Source organism: Micromys minutus (assembly GCF_963924665.1).
Source record: "Micromys minutus genome assembly, chromosome: 21".
In the NCBI taxonomy this organism is placed as follows: domain Eukaryota; kingdom Metazoa; phylum Chordata; class Mammalia; order Rodentia; family Muridae; genus Micromys; species Micromys minutus.
This window is the reverse complement of record NC_137956.1, coordinates 15,088,771-15,109,944: the sequence shown is the minus strand read 5'-3', so window position 1 is coordinate 15,109,944 and position 21,174 is coordinate 15,088,771. Positions and strand designations below refer to the sequence as shown.

Here is a 21,174-nt window from a genome sequence, read left to right as displayed (position 1 = left end):
TTAAATTAATATTTTAAAGTATAATTAAATCTTACATAGTCATCAACTTAAATATTTAAATTTGAACAAAGCCAAGACTATAAAATCAGCCTTAGTATTTCTTGTCAATATCAATTTAAAATACGTTAATAATATATATGAAATATTGGTATACTCATTTTAGTAGATATAAAGATAAGGAAAATAATTTTTACATTTCAAACTTCATAAATGCTTAAACAATCTGTATACATAGAAGATTATTTTAAGTACAATTAAAATTTGTACTTGTCAAATGTTATGTGTATGTTCTGAAGGAATACAAATTTTGTTAGAAGATTAGAGTAAATGCTATCAGAGACACTTAAACTTTTAAAGATAATAAATTTGATTTAGGGAAGGAGAAAATAAAGACCTAAATCAGAAAATCAAGGGACTCATGATTGCTTTTTAAATCTTTATGATGGATTTTGGATAGAGCATCACAGCAGATAATACCATCTCTGTGATGTGACAGTTACACTTCATGGTAGAGTCAGAAGGCATCAAAGAATGTGTACTTGCTAAGGGTAAATATTAGTGATAAGGGGTAATCTGACTAAGTGAACCTAACAGTACTCTGTAGCGGAGAGGCCAGATTGATCAGACATCATCTACAGAGAAGTGGGGTGTGAGGAATCTAATCGGACACTGGAATTAAATCCATATTGAAGGCAGAAATGTCTATGGACCCAGCAGTCTTTTCAATAAACCTTTATTTCACAAGGAAGAACACAAAGATCACAAGTAACATGTCCAGACTTCAGTTAAGTATCAGTGGATTTGGAGAACAGCAAGTCAGCTGGTCTTCCAAGAAGCTCATGGTGTTCATGAAACTTCCACTGAGGCTACCATTCTGACCACTATCATTCATCTTAGAACAGATGTGTTATCTCATTGTCTCATGCTGGACATAGAGGTACACCATATACACATCCACTGGAAAATTGAAACAATGTAAAGATTTTAGTTGGGAGTTTTGTATGTTTTTAATGTCACACAGTTAAACAAATTGTTCGATAGTTAAATCTGGGTGTCCCATGATAACACATTTTTTTTTATGGCACCACATCCATTCTCTGCATTACCCTACCTGCTCCTTTTCTTCAAACTTTCTGTAAACCAGACAATAACTATTTATAATTCCTTGTCTTATTGAATAAGCCATAGTTATGCTAAAATTTTAGCTCTCACTTGCCTAGGCTGGCAGTAAGCATAGTAGACATTGGCTTTTTTATATTGGAGCCAGAGTGAGCTGGCTCTCTTTATATGACATGGTGAGTTACTTGATGAGGGCAGAGATTGTTTTCTACTGGGCTACTCCTATAATAGTGGTTTTAGGGCATATTTTACTTTTGTAATTATTTATCCCTTTAAAATGTGTATTTTTGTGTATAAAGATTTGATGTGAATGTAGATAAATTATACAGTATGATGGCTTTTACAAAAAGAATTGACCATGTCCTATGTCATAGGAAGTATTTATTTCTCAACTCAGGAATAATTCCACATTCTAAGGGCCATTTCTGTCATTGCATTGATTCTAAACATGTTCAGCAAATGCCACAATGAGACAATCTTACATTTGTTTAAAATATTCTCCCATTTCTAAGTATCACTTTCTTCCTGTTCAGCAATTTGTTCCAAACTACAGGATAAAATGTCGCATTATTGATGTGGCATTATCAAGTCCCATCATGATTGACCTGATGTCACAATGTTTTGTAACAAAACTGGTTGCTGTCAATCAAAGGCACTTACAGAAACCCGTTATACACACAGATAGAACAATTTGTGCTGGCAAAGAACCATCTGGTGCACTCTCTGCTGTGACGGATGAGGTTTGTGGTTATTTAAAAATCAGTAAGGTTTAAATGCGAATTTTTGGTATGTTAAAGTCTTGGCTTAATCCTTGAAACTTTCAACACTGTGATAACTTTCTGAGAGAGTTAAGAATGCTTAGGACCCCCTTAATAACTTTTTCTTAGTTTTTATGGCATGTGCTAGTTAAAAGTGTCTACTCTGATTCTTCTTTGTAAAGAACAAAAACGTTTCTCGTTGTGAAAAAAAAATCCGGAGCTGCAGAAGATACAACGAAAGGTTAAGAAGCAGTAAAAACGAGAGTGGGGTCAGTGGGCTTTTAGTTTTTGTCTACTAAACATGAACTACAGTCACCTGGGAAGAGGGAACCTCAACTGAGGTGTAGTCCTCATCAGACTGACTTGTGCACATATCTGTAGGGCATTTGAAAAACTGTTTATCGATGTAGGAGGGCATTACCTACTGTGGAGGGTATTATCCTTAGGCAAGTGCAGCTGAACTGTACAACAAAGTACCCGAGGAAAGAAACAAACCAGCACATAGCAGCACTCAGCCTTCTCTGTCAGTTTCTGCCTCTAGGTTTGTTCATCTTGTTCTGACTTCTTCCCCCTTAAAGATGAAACAAACCCTTTCCTACCCCAAGTTAGTTTTGGCCAATGTTTTATCACAGCAACAGAGAAGCAAATTAGGACAACCATCAACCTTTGGCTTGCTACGAAAGTGGAAGAAAAAATGGGGAAAGTAAGATGGCTTCTTTTGATATTCTTTCATGCTGCGATTTTTCAGGGGCCCAGCAATATTACAGGGTTTTAAAAGGTGCCTTGGTACCCAACCCTTCTATACAACCCTGGTATGACATGGGGCTTCCCTGTGCAATCCTGGCGTGCCATGGATCTTCTCTATGCATCCTCTTTCCTCCTACTTCTGCTTCTGCCAATTTGTTTAGAGGTTATTGTCACATGCTTACTCTTTGAAGTCAATTTTCCAAAATTTTGAACAGAAGGCAAACAGTACAGAAAGCAGGGTTCAGAATGAGCATGTTTAAGAAAGAGTGGTCTCTTGAAACTCCCTGCAGTAGGCAGGAAGCAGTCTGTAGTGTCAGGAAGATGGGGTCTAAAGACCATCTCTGTTTGAAAAACACCGTGGATAATTTTCTATTTCTTTGTACTTTATACCTCTATCTGGTCTTTGTTAAAAATCCTGCTGATTTTGACATAAGCCTCCTGATTTTCTTTTCCTTTCTCCCGTTATTTTTTATTTTCTTTTAAAATCATTTTTATTGGATATTCTCTGTATTTACATTTCAGGTGTTATCCCCTTTGCACCAACCCCCCCCACTGCCTCCATGAAGGTGCTTCCTCTCCCAACCTCTCTCTCCCCCTCCTAACCTTCCTCTCCTACCTCAGCATTTCCCTCTAACTGTTCTTTTTATCATCATAAAACAGGGAATCTCTAGGTTCAATATTGTGCCTCTTCCATACTTGAGAGTACAACCTGTTTCTCTCTGGGTGCCTCTTTGTGTCTCTCACTGTCTTTTGCTCTCTTGCCCTCTTTCATCCCCACTCTGAAAATCCAATTTGATGACTTTAATAATTACTCTCGTTCAGATGTCAAAAGGGTTTCCCCCCCCCTCAAGCTTCCTTTGTTTCTAATGCCAGAATCAGTGTACACGACTTTTTACTTCCCTACCTGTAATTCTGTGACATAAACTCTAAAGAGAAAGCAGTGTTGGTAGCTGTGTCACAGCTGATAGACATAGAGGTAACACTAATGGCCTGCTCATAGCTGGGTTAGAACCTTACCTTTGCTCCTTCAGGTTATTATTTCCATGTACAGGTAGAATTTTAGACATAAAAACCTCCCCAAGTCTACTGTGGCGTTCTTAACCTTAAAGCAGAGGACTACCAAGGCACATCATGTTCTGTGGCCACTGGCAGAGTCATTTCCGACAATGAATGTTTTAGGAGTTTTGTTTTTCATACAGTCTATTCCAACATGGTTTTCCACCCCCAACTCTTCCTAGTTCCTTTCACTTCTCCACCACCGAACTCTAGGGTCTTCCTTCACTCTCTCCTTAGAATTCAAACAGACTGATAAAACAAAAAAAAAAGAACAGAATAAAACATCATAGACAGATAAACAGAGAAAAAAGAAAATATACAAAGAAAGAGCATCACACACACACACACACACACACACACACACACACACACACACATACACACACACACACACACACACACACACCCTAAAACCACAACATTTGATTCCATAATTGATAAGCAAAATGAAAAGTTAAAATTGCTGAACAAAGCATTATTAAAAAAAAAAAACTCTAATAACTCTGCTTTCTTTTACATTGGCCATTTACTGCTACATGTAGGGCCTCCCTTAAGTGTGAATATGTACCAGTGAGGTTTCCGTGAAGAAACTACTTTTTTTTTCGTTTTCATGTGGTTGTCAGAGATAGCTTCTGTGTTAGGAATGGGGTCTTATATCCTCTTCCCCATTTAGCTCTGGGACTCATTGTGTCTTAGACCTGTGCAAGACATGTGCATAGTGCCAAAGCCTTTGAGTCCACTTGTGCATCAGTCCTGTTGTATCTGGAAGGTTCATCTCAACTTATTCTTACAATCTTTCTCCCTCTTTTCCACATAGATTTTGACAACATTGTGTGTGTGTGTGTGTGTGTGTGTGTGTGTGTGTGTGTGTGTCTGTGTGTGTTAAGGAAACGAGACTGTCCTAGTTAATTCCAGCATCAATTACATACGTGGGTGCTGATAAATGCTTTAAAATGTCTTCCTTAATTTTTAATCATGGCATAGCTGATAAAAAATTATATTTTGAGATAGAAAAGATGTGTCAGTACTTAAGAGAACTTGATACTCTGCAGAGTCCCTGGGCTCCATTCCTTGTATTCACATGGCAGATTACAACTGTCAGTAACACCTGATTCTTAGGATTTGATGCCCTTTTCCGTCTTCTGTGGACACTATGTGCATGTGGTGCACATACATATCAGCATGTCAAATACCCATACACAAGAGCCATGTTAGCAAGATTCTTTCTTTTGTCTTTCACTGTAAAATTGGGTAGTGTTTTGTTTTCCTTTGCGATTCAATAAATACTTCTTGATGACTGTACACGGGGTAAGGCTGCTTGGTAGTTCAGAAAGATGCCAGCGATGGTGTATTCCTGACAGTGTGTAGTCTTTGCTAGTGAGTGGAAGGACTTTTATAACATCACTGTCGAACCAGGAAGACTGCATTAACGCACCCGTTGTTTTCAGGATTGTTGGTTACTTGGGCATACTTTCCCCAAATCACCTGCCTCTTATGTCACAAGGCCCAACTCGCTCTTTTTCACACTAAGTATAGGCAGGCAAAAGGTAGCTTTCAGCTCAGGGTGTGTGACATGGGCTTTTTTGAAATGCAGACCCATTGGCCTAATGAACCTTTCATATTTAGGTTTTTTTTTTTGTTTGTTTGTTTGTTGTTTTTTTGGTTTTTTGTTGTTGTTGTTTTTTTTTTTTTTTTTTGATAAAACAATCACTAACAAAGTAGATTTTAGTAACCATTCTCTTCCATGCCTTCTTTTTTCTTTTTCCTGTTCGAATAACTTTCAATACTTCTGTTTCTCCTTGGGCACGAACTTTGGGTAGAGGAACCTCCCATTTTCCCGCCTTTTCTTTTTGTTTCTGCTTAATCATGTTGGAAAGTACTTTTGCTCTTGACTGCCCCTCTCTGTCCAGCAGATAGGCAGGGACTGCTCCCTGTGGAGTCTTCTCATCATCCTTCTGCTTGGTGTTTCTCTTTTCAAGCATCTTAATAGTCTTTTTCATTTGTATTTTCTCTGCATAGCATTGTTTATGGTAGAGATTAACTTTCACACCGATCTTTTTTTTTTTTTTTTTTTTTTTTTTTTTTTTTTTGCCTTCTTTTAATGTTCATGGGCCTCCCGACCTTCCTTCATTCTCTTTTTCTCTTGATAGTCCAAACAATGTCTATATCACTTTTTGGTGCAATTTAATATATTCATTCCTTGGCATAATGACAGCTGCAGAACAGCAGTCTGTGACCTCCCGGGTTCTAAAACCCTCTTAATTTCTGGGTGTCACTGGCCCATGAACCTGCTTTGCTCAGGCCGGAACAGGAAAGGCGGATTCTATCTTTCTTAATATCCACATCTATGAGTTCCTCTGTTGTTCCTTTATAAAATTTTAGGGGCCTTGCAAACTACTCTGTTATATTATTTGTTCTATATTATGTAAAATAGGTTATATTATAATTTTGTAAAGATGTATTTATTTAACTAGGAGAGTCTCCTTTTCTTAATTTTATAGAGGTATAATGGTAAAGTGTGGAACCTATAGATGTGGATATCAAGAAGAATAGAATCCTATTAAAATGCCTCCAGTGTATATGCTTGCACGATACAGATCATAGAATTTTTAGTCTTCTCAAAGATTTTCGTAATGTCTCTTCTCAGCATTATCTGTCTTGACAGAAATGAAATATTCTCAACTATGCTCCACGAGTTCATGTAGGAGAAAATGTGGGCTAGAGAAAAGGAAAGCTGAGAGAGCTGGCAAGAGTGATCCCTGAATATAACTGTTCCATGTCAGACAGTCATTTCTCTGTACCGCTCCATGCCTCTTCTGCATCTTCAGCTGCATGAGAGCCTGGTGCTAGCTTCAGAAGCTTGCTGTTGGTGTTAAGTACTTATATAATCTAAGGATTGTTTGTATTTATATAGTTTTCACAGTTTAATTTTGAAATTTCTTGCTCTTTAATCAGCATGTGATTAATGTCGTGTTTCAAATAATTTATTTAATATATTTATATGCTTGCTCCTAGAGGCATTTCTGAGTGTTGATACACTTTAAGTTGGGTTTTATAAAAGTGTCTTTTGCTAAGATTTTTCTTTCCAGATGTTTTCTTATTGAAATTCTATGTTTTACTTCTTCCTACATTAGCCATTATTAATTAATTTTCATATGTTAACTGCTATATTTCCGTTAAGGTTCTTCTATATTTCTACTAAAAAAAATCCTGACTCAATATATTTTATATCTTAATTGACCCTGTGGTTTGTAAGAGGATGATTTCACAGAACAAACAATTCATAGAATGTCTTACTTCAAATTTCCAGTGCTTCCTCCCCCTCTAGCACCTCCCTCTTTCTTTTTGTCTTCATGTACATATGTATTTAGCTATGAGGGATGTCAGATCTTTGTTAGTATTTGAAAAATTCACTGCATTCTTCTACAAGCAGACCTTCAGTCCATTCCTATCTTCATGCACAAAGCTCATGTCCAAGCAGATCAAGAACCTCCATATAAACCTAATAGTCTGAGACTAATAGAAGAGAAAGTGGGGAAGAGCCATGAACACATGAGCACAGGGGAAATTTTGCTGAACAGAAGACCAATGGATAAACCTCTAAGATCAAGAATCAATGAATGGGACCTCATAAAACTGCAAAGATACTGTAAGGCAAAGGACACTGTTAATAGGACAAAACGGCACCCAACCGATTGGAAAAGATCTTTACCAATCCTACATCCCCAAAAGGGTTAATATCCAATATATACAAAGAACTCAAGAAGTTAGACTCCAGAGAATCAAGTAATCTCATTAAAATGGGAGACATAGCTAAAGAATTTTCAACTGAGCAATATTGAATGGCTGAGAAATACCTAAAGAAATATTCAGCATCCTCAGTCATCAGTGAAATGCAAATCAAAACAACCCTTAGATTCCAGTCAGAATGATTAAGATCAAAACCTCAGGTGACAGCAGATGCTCCCTAGGATATGGATAAAGAGGAACACTCCTCCATTGTTGGTGGGATTGCAAGCTGCTACAATCATTCTGGAAATTAGTCTAGATAACTGAAAACCCAGCTATACCATTCCAGGTATATAGCCATACGATTTTCCAACATTTAATAAGAACACATGTTCCCAGAAGCCTTATTTATAATAGGCAGAAGCTGGAAACAACCCGAATTTCCTTCAAAAGAGAAATAGATACAGAAAATATGGTACATTTACACAACAGAGTACTACTCAGCTATTAAAAACAATGACTTCATGAAATTCTTAGGCAAATGGAACAAACTACAAAATATCAACCTGAGTGAGGTAACTCAATCACAAAAGAATACACATGGTATGTACTCACTGATAACTGGATATTAGCCCAAAAGCTTGGAATACCCAAGATCCAGTTCATAGGCTACATGAAGCTCAAGAATAAGAAAGAACAAAGCGTGGATGCTTCATTTCGTCTTGGAATAGGGAACAAAATACTCATAGGAGGAAATACAGAGACAAAGTGTGGAGCAGAGACTGAAGGAAAGACCATCTAGAGACTGCCCCACCTCAGAAGCCATCCCATATATATTCACTAAACACAGACAGTATTGCAGACGCCAAGAAGTGCATTTTAGCAGTAGTCTGATATAGCTGTCTCCTGAGAAACTCAACCAGAGACTGATAAATACAGATGTGGATACTCGCAGCCAATCATTAGACTGAGAAAGGGGTCTGCAATGGAGGAATTAGAGAAAGGACTTGAGGAGCTGAAAGGTTGTGCAACCCCATAGGAAGAACACCAGTATCAACCAACCAGACTCCCCCAGAGTTCCCAGGAACTAAACCAGAAACTAAAGAGTACATGTGGATGGACCCATGGCTCCAGCTGCATATGTAGCAAAGGATGGCCTTATTGGGCATTGCTTGGAGGAGAGGCCCTAGATCCTGTGAAAGATTTATGCCCCAGTCTAGGAGAATGCTAAAGTAGGAAGGTGGCAGTGAGTGAGTGGGTGGGTAGGGTAGCACCCTCATAGAGACAGAGGTAGGTGGATGAGATAGGGGGTTTCTGGAGGGGATACTGGAAAGAGGATAGCATTTGAAAAGTAAATAAAGAAAATACCCAATAAAAATGGAATGAAAGTGCAGTTAACTATTTTCCTTAAATGTTTATCAATTTCAAGCAACTACGTTCTAGAGAGCATCAAGGACATTTTGAAAATCCACTTCTGTTTTACCTTTATCTTGCCTGAAAACTAATTCTCAGATCTTACTAGGAACTGACAACTAAGTCCCCTTCTCTAGAACACCAACAGTGTCTCTCAATTCCTGATTCCAGATGTTGAGAAGTCTGCCAATGTTTAGGAGGAGGCTCAATTTATTTCCCAAATTGTGTGTTACCAGCCCTTTGGTATTGTTCATGAAGGCTTCCTTTTCAAAAATCTTGAGAAAATTGTAGATGAGGAAAAACACCCAGAGAAAATTGGCAGTGAAGTGCACTTGGTTATTCTCCTACTTGCCTTTAAAGGAAACTCTCCATTTCTTTGCTTACCTTGACATCATTGATGACATTGATTACTAACTCAGACAGTTATTGGTTTTATAAACTCTATTAGAAACACTTCACTGGACAGATGAATGAATTACTATGACATTGTTTTCCTGGGTTTCTGTAGTAAGATCTAGCTTTCTTTATTTTATTTTATGTTACTATTCTCTCATATGTTGGATCCTGACCACTACCTTCTCTCTCTCCCCTCCTCATACCCTCCCCCACCCAGCTTTTCCCCACATGCACTGCTCTGCTATTTCCTTCAGAAAAGATTAGATCTCCCAGTGATAGCAACAGAACTTGGCATACAAGATGCAGTAAGACTAGGCATGTACCCTCATATAAAGTCTGGATGAGGCAATCCAGTGGGGGGAAATATGTCTGGTTGGCAGGCCAAAGAGTCTGAAACTCGTCTGCCATTGTTCAGAGTCCCACAAAAATTCAAAGCTTAATAACCACCGTATGTATGCAGATGACCTGGTTGCAGATTCAGTCTGTTTGAGTCCTATTAGACCTGCTTACTTGATTCTATGGACTGTATTCTGCTGTGCCTCTGCCCTCTGGCTCTTGCAATCCTTCCTCCCCATCTTCTGTAGAGTTCCCCTAATTCATATAATGTTTGTGTGTTGGTCTCTATATCTGTTCCCATCAGTTGCTTGAGGAAGCTTCTATGGTGATGATTGGGCTAGATACAAATCTTATGAGTACAGCAGAATATCATTGGAGCCATTTCATTGAAATAATATATGTGTTTGTTTTGTGTGTTGTTCAGTCCTGAGCCGTTCAGTTTCAGAATCCTAGCTGTGCTTAACAGTGTGAGGCACAGGCCCCCACTCATGATGTGAATTCAAGTTAGACTAGTCATTGGGTGGCAACTCTCACAAGCTCTAAACAACTATGGTACCAGCACATCATGCAGGCAGGACACATGGTATGTCATAGATTTTATGGCACAGTTGGTGTATCAGTTTCAGGGAGCCTAACTTGATTACAGAGTGTGGCTGGCTCAAGGCTCTAGATTCTCTATTACTAGGAGCCGTTGTTAGGGTCAACCTCAGAGGTTTCAGGAAGTTCTCTGGCACTAGTTTTCCATTTGGCCTCCTCCATGCCCACATAAATTTGTTGTATTTCCTTATACTCTCTCCTTCTATCTCTGTCTCCCTCACCTGATTTCTCCTATTCCCATCCCCATTTTCCCCCTGTCTACTCAGAAAATATGTTTTATTTCTCCTTTCCGTGGGGATCCATGTATTCCCACCTAGGCTTCTAGTCTTTATCTAACTTCTCTGGATCTGTGGATTGTAGTGTGATTATCCTTTAATTAATTGCTAATATTCACTTATGAATGAGTACATACCATGTTTGTACTTCTGGGTCTGGATTGCCTTGCCCAGGATGACATTTTTTCCTAGTTCTATTCATTTGAGAGACATTTTCATCATTTTGTTCTAACAACTGAGGAATACTTTATTGTGTAATTATACACATTTTTTTTGTTACTCATTCGTCAGTTAAGAGACATCTAGGTTATTTCCAGTTTCATGCTATTATGAATAAAGCTACCAGGATGGAGTATCTTTTCTGTATATGTCCAAGAATAGTGTACTTGGGTTTTGAGGTAAATTGATTTGAAATACTCAGATGAACTATCATAGTGATTTCCATAGTAGCTGTGTAAATTTGCATTCTCACCAGCAATTAAGAGTTTCCCTTGCTCTTAGCTGTTCTCAAAAGTGGAAGATAGAATCTTAGAATAGTTTTGATATCCATTTCTCTGATGGCTAAGGATATTGCATGTTTTTTTAAGTGTGTATCAACCATTTCATACCCCTCTAATAAGAATTCTCTGTTGAGATATGTACCCCATTTTTGGATTTGATTATTTGGTTTGTTGATGCTTATGTTTTTTGAGTTCTTCATATATTGTAGATAATAGTTCTCTATCAGATGAGGAGTTGGTGAAAAGCTTTACTTATTCTGTAGGCTGCTATTTGTCCTATTGGCAGTATCCTTTGCTTTACAAAATTTTTGCATTTTCTGCAGCTCCCATTTATTAGTTGTCAATCTAATTACTTCTGTTCTCATTTGTTCTGCTTAGGAAATTGTCTCCAGTGCCAATTTGCTCAAGGCTATACCCTACTTTCTCTTCTGTTTTCTTCAGTGTATCTGGTTAAATGCTGTGGTCCTGATCCCTTAGACTAATAACAGGGTGATAAATATAGATTTGTTTGCATTCTTCTACAGGCAGACATTCAGTTATACCAGCACTATTTGTTAAAGATGCATTCTTTTATTTATATTGTGTATTTCTGACTTATTTATGAAAATCAGGGGTCTAAAGGTATGTGTATTTATACCTAGTATTCACATTCTATTAATCAATGTATCTGCTTTTATGCCAATACCATGCAAATTTCTTTTACCATACCTCTGTAGCATAAATTGAAATTAGGGATGGTAGTACCTCTGGAAATTCTTCTATTGTTCAGATTTGTTTTAAATATCCTGGCTTTTGTTTTTCAGTATTAAATAAAGTATTGTTTATTGTTCAAATTGGAAAGGAAGACTAAGTATCAATATTTGCAGATGATTTAATAACATATATGAGACACCAAATATTCAAGCAGGGAACTTCTACAGCTGATTAAAAGCCTTCAGAGATATTGCTAATTACAAGATCAAGTCAAAAATAACAATAGCACTTCTATATACAAATGAAAAGCAGACTGAGAAAGAAAAGAACACCTTTCACAGTAGCCACAAATAATATGCTAAAATCACATAAATACACTGAGCATGCTCGAAGCTAACCATTGGTCTGAACTCGGGGATCACAATGAGGTTGATAAAGAAAGGACCTAAGTAGCTGAAAGGGGTTGCAACCTTATGGGAAGATAACAACATTATCAACCAACCAAAACCTCCAAAACTCTCATGAAGTAAAACACCAACCTTTGTGCACAGTTTGAAAGACAGATTGATCCAGTTGTGTATGTAGCTGAAGATAGCAGTGTCTGGCATCAATGTGAGAAGAGGCTTTTGTTCCAGAGAGGGCATGCTTTCCCAATGTAGGGGAATGACAAGGCAATGGGGTAGAGAGGGGGATCAGAAGGGAGTGCACCTTTTTGAAGGCAAATGAAGGGGGAGGAGGGATGGGAGCAGGGCAGAATAATGGGTAACATCTCAAATGTAAATGCAGAGGATCTAATAAAATATTTAAAAAATATAAAATATCTTGGGTTAACCTTAACCAAGCAAGTGAAACATCTATATGACAATATGCTCAAATCTTTGAAGAAAGAAACTGTAGAAGATATCAGAAGATAGAAGGTCTCCTGTGTTCATGGATTAGAAGAATTAACATAGGAAAATTGACCAAGTTACCAAAAGCAATCTACAGATTCAATGCAATACCCATCAAAATTTCAACACACTTATGTATATACCTTAATAGGATCTTGTTTTTAAATAAACACCATGTGATTTTGTTTGGTAGAATATGGAGTAACTCAGAAGAGAGCTTATCTGTATACAATAGATTTTGTTTACTTTAATATACTATAGGATTTTGTTCAAGTCTGTCAATTGTGTTTCTTATCAATCTGCTGCTTAAATATTTCTTCTAATATTTAAATTATATTCAATTTTTTTTTTTAGTTAGAAATTTTTTGACTCTGTGCTGATGTATAAACTTTCTCTTTACTGGCTCACTTTCACATGCTTTAAGGTACTATGCTACTAGGAAAAAATAATTATCATTCTTGCTTAGCTTGGAATCCTGGAAGGTACTATAATAACTGAACAGGCATGGTCATGGGTTCAATAGTTGCATAAGTATCATGAGAGGATCCAACAACTTAGGGGTGTATGTTAAGTCCCATTACAAAAGATGCAGCCTATGACTGGCACCATTATCAGGCAAAGAACCTATTGCTAGACAGAGAATACACACTAGGAGAAAGCCTACTACTTTTATTCTGCTAATTAGACAGCATATTAAACAAACTTATAATAAAATACTACTACATTATTCATTGATTAGTGTACTTATCAAACTTCATCAGAGAAACTCCTGTTTGTAGTAAATGATGATAATCCCAAAGACTTCCAAATGGCCAAGATGTAAAAAATAAAAGAAAACAGAATGTTCACCTCTAAAAGGAAGATATATACCATCTTCCTCCTCTAAAGGCTTAGGGATAATTGCAGAAGATGAGGGAGCAATGAAGGACAGAGCCAGTGGCAGTAGATGACTACAAGGAAACCACCTTTGCAAGACATAGCAAAGCAGCTGTGGCCATGGACTCATAGCAGTGTGATCACCTGCACATGATCTTTATAAGCCCTAGCCACCCCAAGTTGGGGATGAAGATCTATCCCTCAAACAAAGTTGTAGACAAGTAGCTATGGTTAATTGAGAAGAGAGGAAATGTCAGTTGTTTCAAAGAGTGGTACTATTGATAAATTAACGAAGCTCAAGTGGGAGGCCACACATCCAAGAATATTTAGTCAGTCTAAGTTGATTTGGGTGGTGGTGGAAGACTCAGAGTTAAGAGGAGAAGGAAGGGTGGTAGATCTGAAAAATGATGGAGGAGGATAAATATCAAAATGATGTAATTATATTTTATTTAAAACTGAAAAAAATTTAAAAATATAAGCGTGCATAGAATTCTCAAAGAACCAGTAGACTATAATAAATAAATTAGAAAAATGGAATTAGAAAAATCCTGGAGGGTTTCATTATGGGTAATTACTAATTAAATAATCAAATCTGTTTTTAAAACATTTTTTTTGGTATCTAAATTATGCTGAGTTCTTAGCAACTGAAATTTCCTTGGCCCAGCTAATATCTTGTCATTCACCTTAAAATAAACATTTTCCATTTTACTTCTTATCCCTGCCTATTGTACTGTTATTTGACTTTACAACTTTTCATAGACCAGATGCAAGTTTGTTTTAACTTATTATGAAAATTTACATTGTATCTAAAATTTTGCAATGATTTTTCTGTTGAAAATATTCTGTGATGTTGTTAGAAATATACTTATTTTACCTGAAGCAATATGTACTTGAAATCACTGTTAAAAATAGCAAGTTGATAGGCAAAACTATCTCTGGGCTCAAAGACAAAATAGCTCAGCAATTGTTTGATAAGGAAGGTAGGGAAAAAATAGAACCTCCTGAGAAAAGTGTTTTTCCTACTGAAAAGAAAATTTGTCTCCAGGAAGAGAGTTGACTAGAAAAAAAATTATTCTCATAGTGCCAATGTTTGAGTGGGGAGCTTCATCTCTTTCATTGTTTAGTTTTTCCTTTTGTGTTTGATTGGGGCAGAAAATGGTTTTAGACACTTTGTAGAAATGAAAAAATAAGGAAGCCTGCTGAGCACCTCTAGCTTCTTGGCAGTTTGTTGACAAGTTGGAAAAGATACCCAAATAAGAAAAAAGGCAATACAAGTTTTATTAAGAACAATGTGAAATGACAAGTTTTAGATAGATTGTCCAGAGAGTCAGTAGACCACCTGAGTTCCTTATAGGGGAGATAGAATAGGGTGCTTGCAGAGGGGAAACTGTGAAGGGAAACATTATTTGAAATATAAACAAAAAATAACCAATAAGAATGAGACAAATAAAAATATGGAGCTTCTAAATATGGATTTAATAAAGAAATCGCTACTTGATAAAGGAAAAACTACTTTTCTACTTTAGTTTACAGGTTTGGCTTATGCAACCTTTATTCTATTTTCTTCCCAGGTTTCATGATTTTGGTTGTGTCAATATCCATTTATGCATAATAATAAGAGCATGAGTAGGAGAATCTCCCTATGTTCAGACAAAGGACATTTCCTCCTATTTATTGTCTCACCAGTCCAAATAAGTCGTCCTCCTCATTCCCATACCCTTTTTTACCCATGGATATATTTGAAGAGAAATTATTCATGGGAAAGAATTGTTGGTGGATGTTGGGTGGGGCAAGACTGCTTCAATTGCTCATAGTTGGGTATATACTTGTCTTGGAGTAGATGGGAGTCCTAGATTTCTAGCTGCATTGCTGAGTGTGAGTCTAGGTAAGAATCATAGGGTTCCAAGAGCATTGTTTGAAGAGTGGTGTGTGTTTACCAAAACTAGTAGGAGTTCTATGGTGCTAAATCATTCCTTATGGTTGCCTCCTCAAGCCCACCTATTTACTACAGTTGTCTTGTGATTCATATAACAATCATGACCCCTGACTATGAGGCAAAATGTGAGAAGCAAAAGGAAGATAATAAGTCAAACCCCTGGAATAGATTTTGAGTTCAATTTACAAGAATATTAAGTAGCAAAGGGACATTTTAAACAGGATATCTGTGCTTTATTATATTTTTAAAGCCGATAACTTAAGGTTATGCTAATAAGACTCAGGTTCCATTAAATCAATTTCTGAAACTTAAAGCTAGCTTAAATAAGATTCTTCATGAGTGACCACATAATATGCTTAATGCTAGGAGGAATAGAGAGAGGAGAAGCTATAGTTGGAATATATTGTATAAGAGAAAAAGAAAATTCAATTTTTAATTAAAAATAATAAAATGTTTCAGATTTTTAAAGATATGGTTTTTTTTTTTAGTGGTCCTTGAATTGCTTCATTGTTCAAGTGTGCTTGTATGGTCCAATTACGTCATGGTTTTTCATTGAAGAAATTGTTTTCCCGAAAGCTACAGTGATTAGAGAGTTCTGAGTGTTTTGAATAATTGAACACTCATTCTCTCATGGTTTAGGTATAAAATTATTCTCAAAAGGTCATAGGTTCCAGAGTAAGGAATGTGGGAAGTGACACTGATGATACATCTCATAGTAATGATGATGCAATGAAGTGATTGGATCATGGAGATTCTGAACTCATCAATTGTCTGACCAGTTTCTTGATTTATATTTTGATGGAGTAATGGAAAATGATAGGAACATGGAGGTGGGGAGTATTTAAAGTGAGTTGACAGTTCTTCCTGCCTTCCTTTCATTTGTTATTCCCTTCCTTCTTACTTTTCTTTTTTCCTGCCTCCCTCACTTTCTTCCTTCTCCTTTCTTTATTTTTTCCTTCCTGCCTTCTGTTGATCCTCTGTCTCCTCCTTATCATCCTCATCATCATTCTCTTTCCCCTTCCTCCCTCCCTTCATCTGAGTACTATAAGGTCTCCAACTTTACTACTCTAACATGATGACCTAGTATGCCTCAGACCCAATTTGTTGGTATGAGAAAAAATATCACAACTTCAAGTCTTCAGGTTGTTGTACCATCTTAGCCATCCCAAAAGTTAAAATACCACAAGTGTAGACATTTTTGGCATTCAAATATCAAAAAAAAAAAATTTTCTGGATGCCACATGCATAGCAAAGCTAGATTTATTTGAAGCATATCTTTAATGTTTTGGTTCTGAGCCTTAGCCTTTAATGGATGAATTATCTCATCAGCTCAAGAGAATGTACTTTTGAGATTAAATCATGACAAGGATTTTAGTGGGCAGACTGTTCTAAATAGCTGGAGATTGGTTTTCAATCTTAGTCCTAATAAGATGGACATTTTGTTCAGATATATTGAATATTTGGTCAAAGAAACCATAACAATGATGCAAAAGAATCTACTTTTGATATTTACTTTGTTAACTGTATGTGTTGTGAAAAAATGACTTCAGTGGTTCCCAAGGGAAATTTAATCTTGGACTACTTTATTAGACATTGACTTCCAAAAACATAGAACTAAAATCAGAGAAGAAAAAACAAATTTCATCAACAATTATTAGGAGACAGGTTGCATCTCTGGAGGTGCCATAAAATTAATTTGAGAGGAAATATTCACATATTCATATTTCAAGTGGGAAGTTAACATGATAGCCCAGTACATATTAATATTAGTGATACAAATTGTTCTCTGAATGAGTTTTGTTTGGAGTTGATAGTAATATCAAATCCAATCAAGCAGAAATTGGCACATATGACTTTGTTATATTAGCTTAAATTAATGATAGTCACAAAACATAGTGCCAGAATGTTTTAATTCAATATTTTTATTTAATTCTAGGTAAAATTTGCAGATGAACAAGAAAATCCACAAGAAAGACCAAAGTGAGAACAATGAGCTTTGCATTTTAAGTTGTCCTTAATTTTGACCTAATCATTGATTCTAATAAGGGATAAAAATATAAATTATGTCAGATTGGAATTTGATATGCTGTGTCCTGGGGAAAAAGAAAGAAAAGATTTGATGGCAAAGGGGTTCCTCTTTGCTAATGGAGGTAATAGCTCGATCATTAAGGAAATAAAAGGCAGGCTGGTTCATATTCAGCAGTGGGTATATATATATATATATGTATATATATATATATATATGTATATATATATATATATATATATTAAAGGGGATATAAATTATGTTGCTTGTGTTTAACAAGAATATTGCTGATTTGCTACAATATTTACATTAAAAGCAAAACAAGCAATAAACACTTTTGACCTCAGGGAGGTTTTCAGGCATTGAATGAGCTGATAATACATCTGCTTCCACAGAATCTCTTGCCCTGGGATTAATAAAATGCTCTTATTACATACCTAATCATATTTCTGTAAAAGTCAGTAAATAAAGTGAGAATTAAAGGAATAAGCCATTGTCTGGTCACAAATTTTACCATTTTTCTTGTCTTTTAAGTGTTCTATAACAAGGTAGATAGTGTTTGTGATAGAGAACTTGATTTGATTCTTAGACTTATCTCATTTTAACTGGTTATTGATCAGAATGGTTGCTATGCATCTATGCTCCACATTTAACTCACTTCGTAGGAAAAACGGCACAATCTTTGACAAGGACAGTAAAATTCAAAATGTAAGGAGGCATTTTTGCAAAAATAAAAGATTAGATGGGAAAATTGAAAATTCAAATCCTCAAATATAGTTGATGCTGGCAATCATGTATCTTGGAGTTCACTGCAAGCACAGAGGGAAGAAATAAAAAAACAAATGCTGGAAGACTAAAAATGTATCTAGATTTCAATTCTTATTCTCTCTCTCTCTCTCTCTCTCTCTCTCTCTCTCTCTCTCTCTCTCTCTCTCTCTCTATTTCTCTCTCTCTGTAGCAGACAGAAGAAATGTCATCCATACTGATTCTGGGAAGGTAGAAAGTAGAACTTAAATCGCTAAGTGCCACCAAGGCACTCTAGTTTACATATATCTAAAGAAAAGAAATAGATTTATTCCACACAAATGAACAAGCAGGCAAGTTTACCTAATTTTGGTCTTTATAAGAATTTATTTTAGGGCAGAAATATGAAAGAAAAGGAAGCTGCAGTTGATAGTCTGTGAATGTTGTCAGCATTCACACAGAGCCTGAAAGAAGGCTTGGCCAACTCCATGACTCTGAAGTGTTGGGATTTTGATAGGGCTGCACTCAGATCAGCAATAAAAATTTACTCAGTATTTTCTTTTCTCCTTTCAAGATCTGGTGTTCAAAATGTGGAGTAACAGACAGCAAATAATGAATATGATTTACATAGAAGGCAATCAATAATTATCAAGCATTGAGGAAAAACTACATAGAAAACCCAGGCAACACACTTAGCAATAGAACTTCAACTTGAAAGACAGAGTGAGGCAAAATGAGAGAAAGCTCTAAGGTGAGCAAGATTGTTACACTACAAAGATTACATCCTGTTCATGGCACAAAGGAAATGGGTGACAAAAAATGATCCTCAACCTATGAAGATTTAAGACATGAACAATACATGGGATGGCCTTAGATGAACAGAGACTGCATCGACCAAAAGAAGAAGAGAAGGTTTGCCCCAGATTACAATACATAGAATTTCATTATTAATGGACACTTAATATAATAAAGTGTGTATAAAAATAATTAAGAGGATTCACAAATGCAATAAAGTGTGTGTGTGTGTGTGTGTGTGTGTGAGAGAGAGAGAGAGAGAGAGATAGATAGATAGATAGATAGATAGATAGAGAGAGAGAGAGAGAGAGAGAGAGAGAGAGAGAGAGAGAGAGCTTAGAGGCATGTGGTTGGGCCATCAGAAGCAATTACAAATGAAATATAATATCTGAGGGCTAAAACAATTCTAAAAACAATTTTTAAAAAAGATAGATTTTAGGAGCTTACTAAGACAGAGTTATGAAAAATGCATTTGTTATACAATAGTGTTGAGAGGAATATTACAGTTAAATGCTAAGTTTGAGAACCCAGAAGTAGGTAAATAAGACAGTGTGTAACTGGGTATAAGATCACCAACCAAGCTAAGTGAATAAGGACAAGACTAGGAAGAACAGTGAAGCCAGTCTTCAGTCAACATGGCTATCATGTCTTCACCTTTTCACTGGCCACTTGGGTAACACATGTAAGGATCTATCGCCCTTTCCCACACTCTTGTGTCTAATTACAACAAACTAAATTGTAATATTTAATAATTGTGGGCAAAGGCAGCTTTTTAAAAGCCTCCACCTGTTTTAGGAAGAAGACCACCCTTAACACACCGAGCTAAATAAGAGATAACCTAGCCATAGCTTGTAAACTATCATAGCTATCAGATCCCATTGACAATAAGGACTAGGGATCATGACAAACTACAAAATGCTCTCATCTAAAAGAACAGAGCACACACAGGAGGAAATAGATGGACAAATAGAGGAGCAGGGATTTGAAGAAAAGATCATCCAGAGACAGCCTCACCTGGGGATTCACCCCATGTGCAGCCGCCTAATCCAAGCACTACAGCTGATGCCATAAAGTGCCTACTGGAAGGAACCAGATATGGATGCCCCCTCAGAGGCTCTGCCAGAGTCATACAAATACAAAAGATGATGCTTGCAGCTAATCATTGGATTGAGCACGGGTCCCCAATGTCCCCAATGAAGAAGCTAGTGAAAGAACTGAAGGAATTGAAAGAATCTGAAACCCCATGTAAAAAAAAAATTAATAATCAACCAAACCCTCCAGAAATCTCAGGGACTAAAACACCAACCAAAGAACACACATGAAGAAACCCATGGTTCCAGCTGCATATATAGCAGAGGATAGCATTGTCTGGCATCAATGAGAGAAGAGACCTTTGGTCCAGTGAAGGTGTGTTTCCCCACTGTAGGGGAATGCCAAGGCACTGAGTTTGAGAGGGTGGTTGGGAGAGGGGGCACCTTCATGGAAAGAAGTGGAAGAGGAGAGGGGAGGGGAGTCGGGAGAAAGGCTATAACATTTGAAATGTAAATACAGAGAATATCCAATAAAAACAAAAAAAGAAAAGAGAATAAACCAAAGAAAGAAAAAGAGAAAGTAAGGAAGGAAGAAAGGAAGGAAGGAAGGAAGGAAGGAAGGAAGGAAGGAAGGAAGGAGAGAAACAGCATGGTTTAATCAGTGGCTAGCAGATCTAGCCAGAGTCAACAGCTGAAAAGCCAAACTCATGTCGAGAAACAGCCAACAGGAGAAAGCATAGGGCAGTATCACTCTTCTCATCTGACAAGCAGCATACAACTATCTTCCTGGTTGGACCATGGGGACATTACCAAAATATATGTGCCCCCAAATGTTTCACCCTGCCATGTGTCTAAGCAAGCTTCCGACTTTCAATTTAAGCTACTTGTCTTTGTTAAAACACTGAAAACTGAACTGATGGGTAGTTAATTAGTAATAGATTAAAATTGCACAAAGTCATCACTGGGTTTCACATTTCAGAGTATTATAGGAGACAGAGAGAGGGAGAGGGAGAGACAGGATGCAGGAGTATGAACTGGACACAAGTAAAGACAGAATGAGACACAGAATGAGAAGATAGAAAATATTGTCAATATTAGCATGAGACCAAACAGAACAATTCAATGCAAATCTGAAACAATTCACATTGAGCCAGTCAACTTGGAAGATTAGAAGGTAGAGAGGCTACAAGCTTACAGGCATACGCCTATATTTAAAAAGTACAAAGGGGAAAAAGCTCTGAGCTCATCCTAAGCCCT

General features: G+C 36.8%; 1 pseudogene across 1 annotated transcript; it reads right to left on the bottom strand.

The window, feature by feature from the left end:
* Nucleotides 1–5,081: 5,081 nt before the first annotated feature.
* On the bottom strand, nucleotides 5,082–5,887 carry LOC308434194 (ribosome biogenesis protein NSA2 homolog; annotated as a pseudogene). Its single transcript has 2 exons — nucleotides 5,384–5,887; nucleotides 5,082–5,313 (listed from the first exon to the last, which is right to left on the bottom strand). The product of its transcript is annotated as a ribosome biogenesis protein NSA2 homolog (transcript).
* Between the last annotated feature and the right edge of the window lie 15,287 nt (nucleotides 5,888–21,174).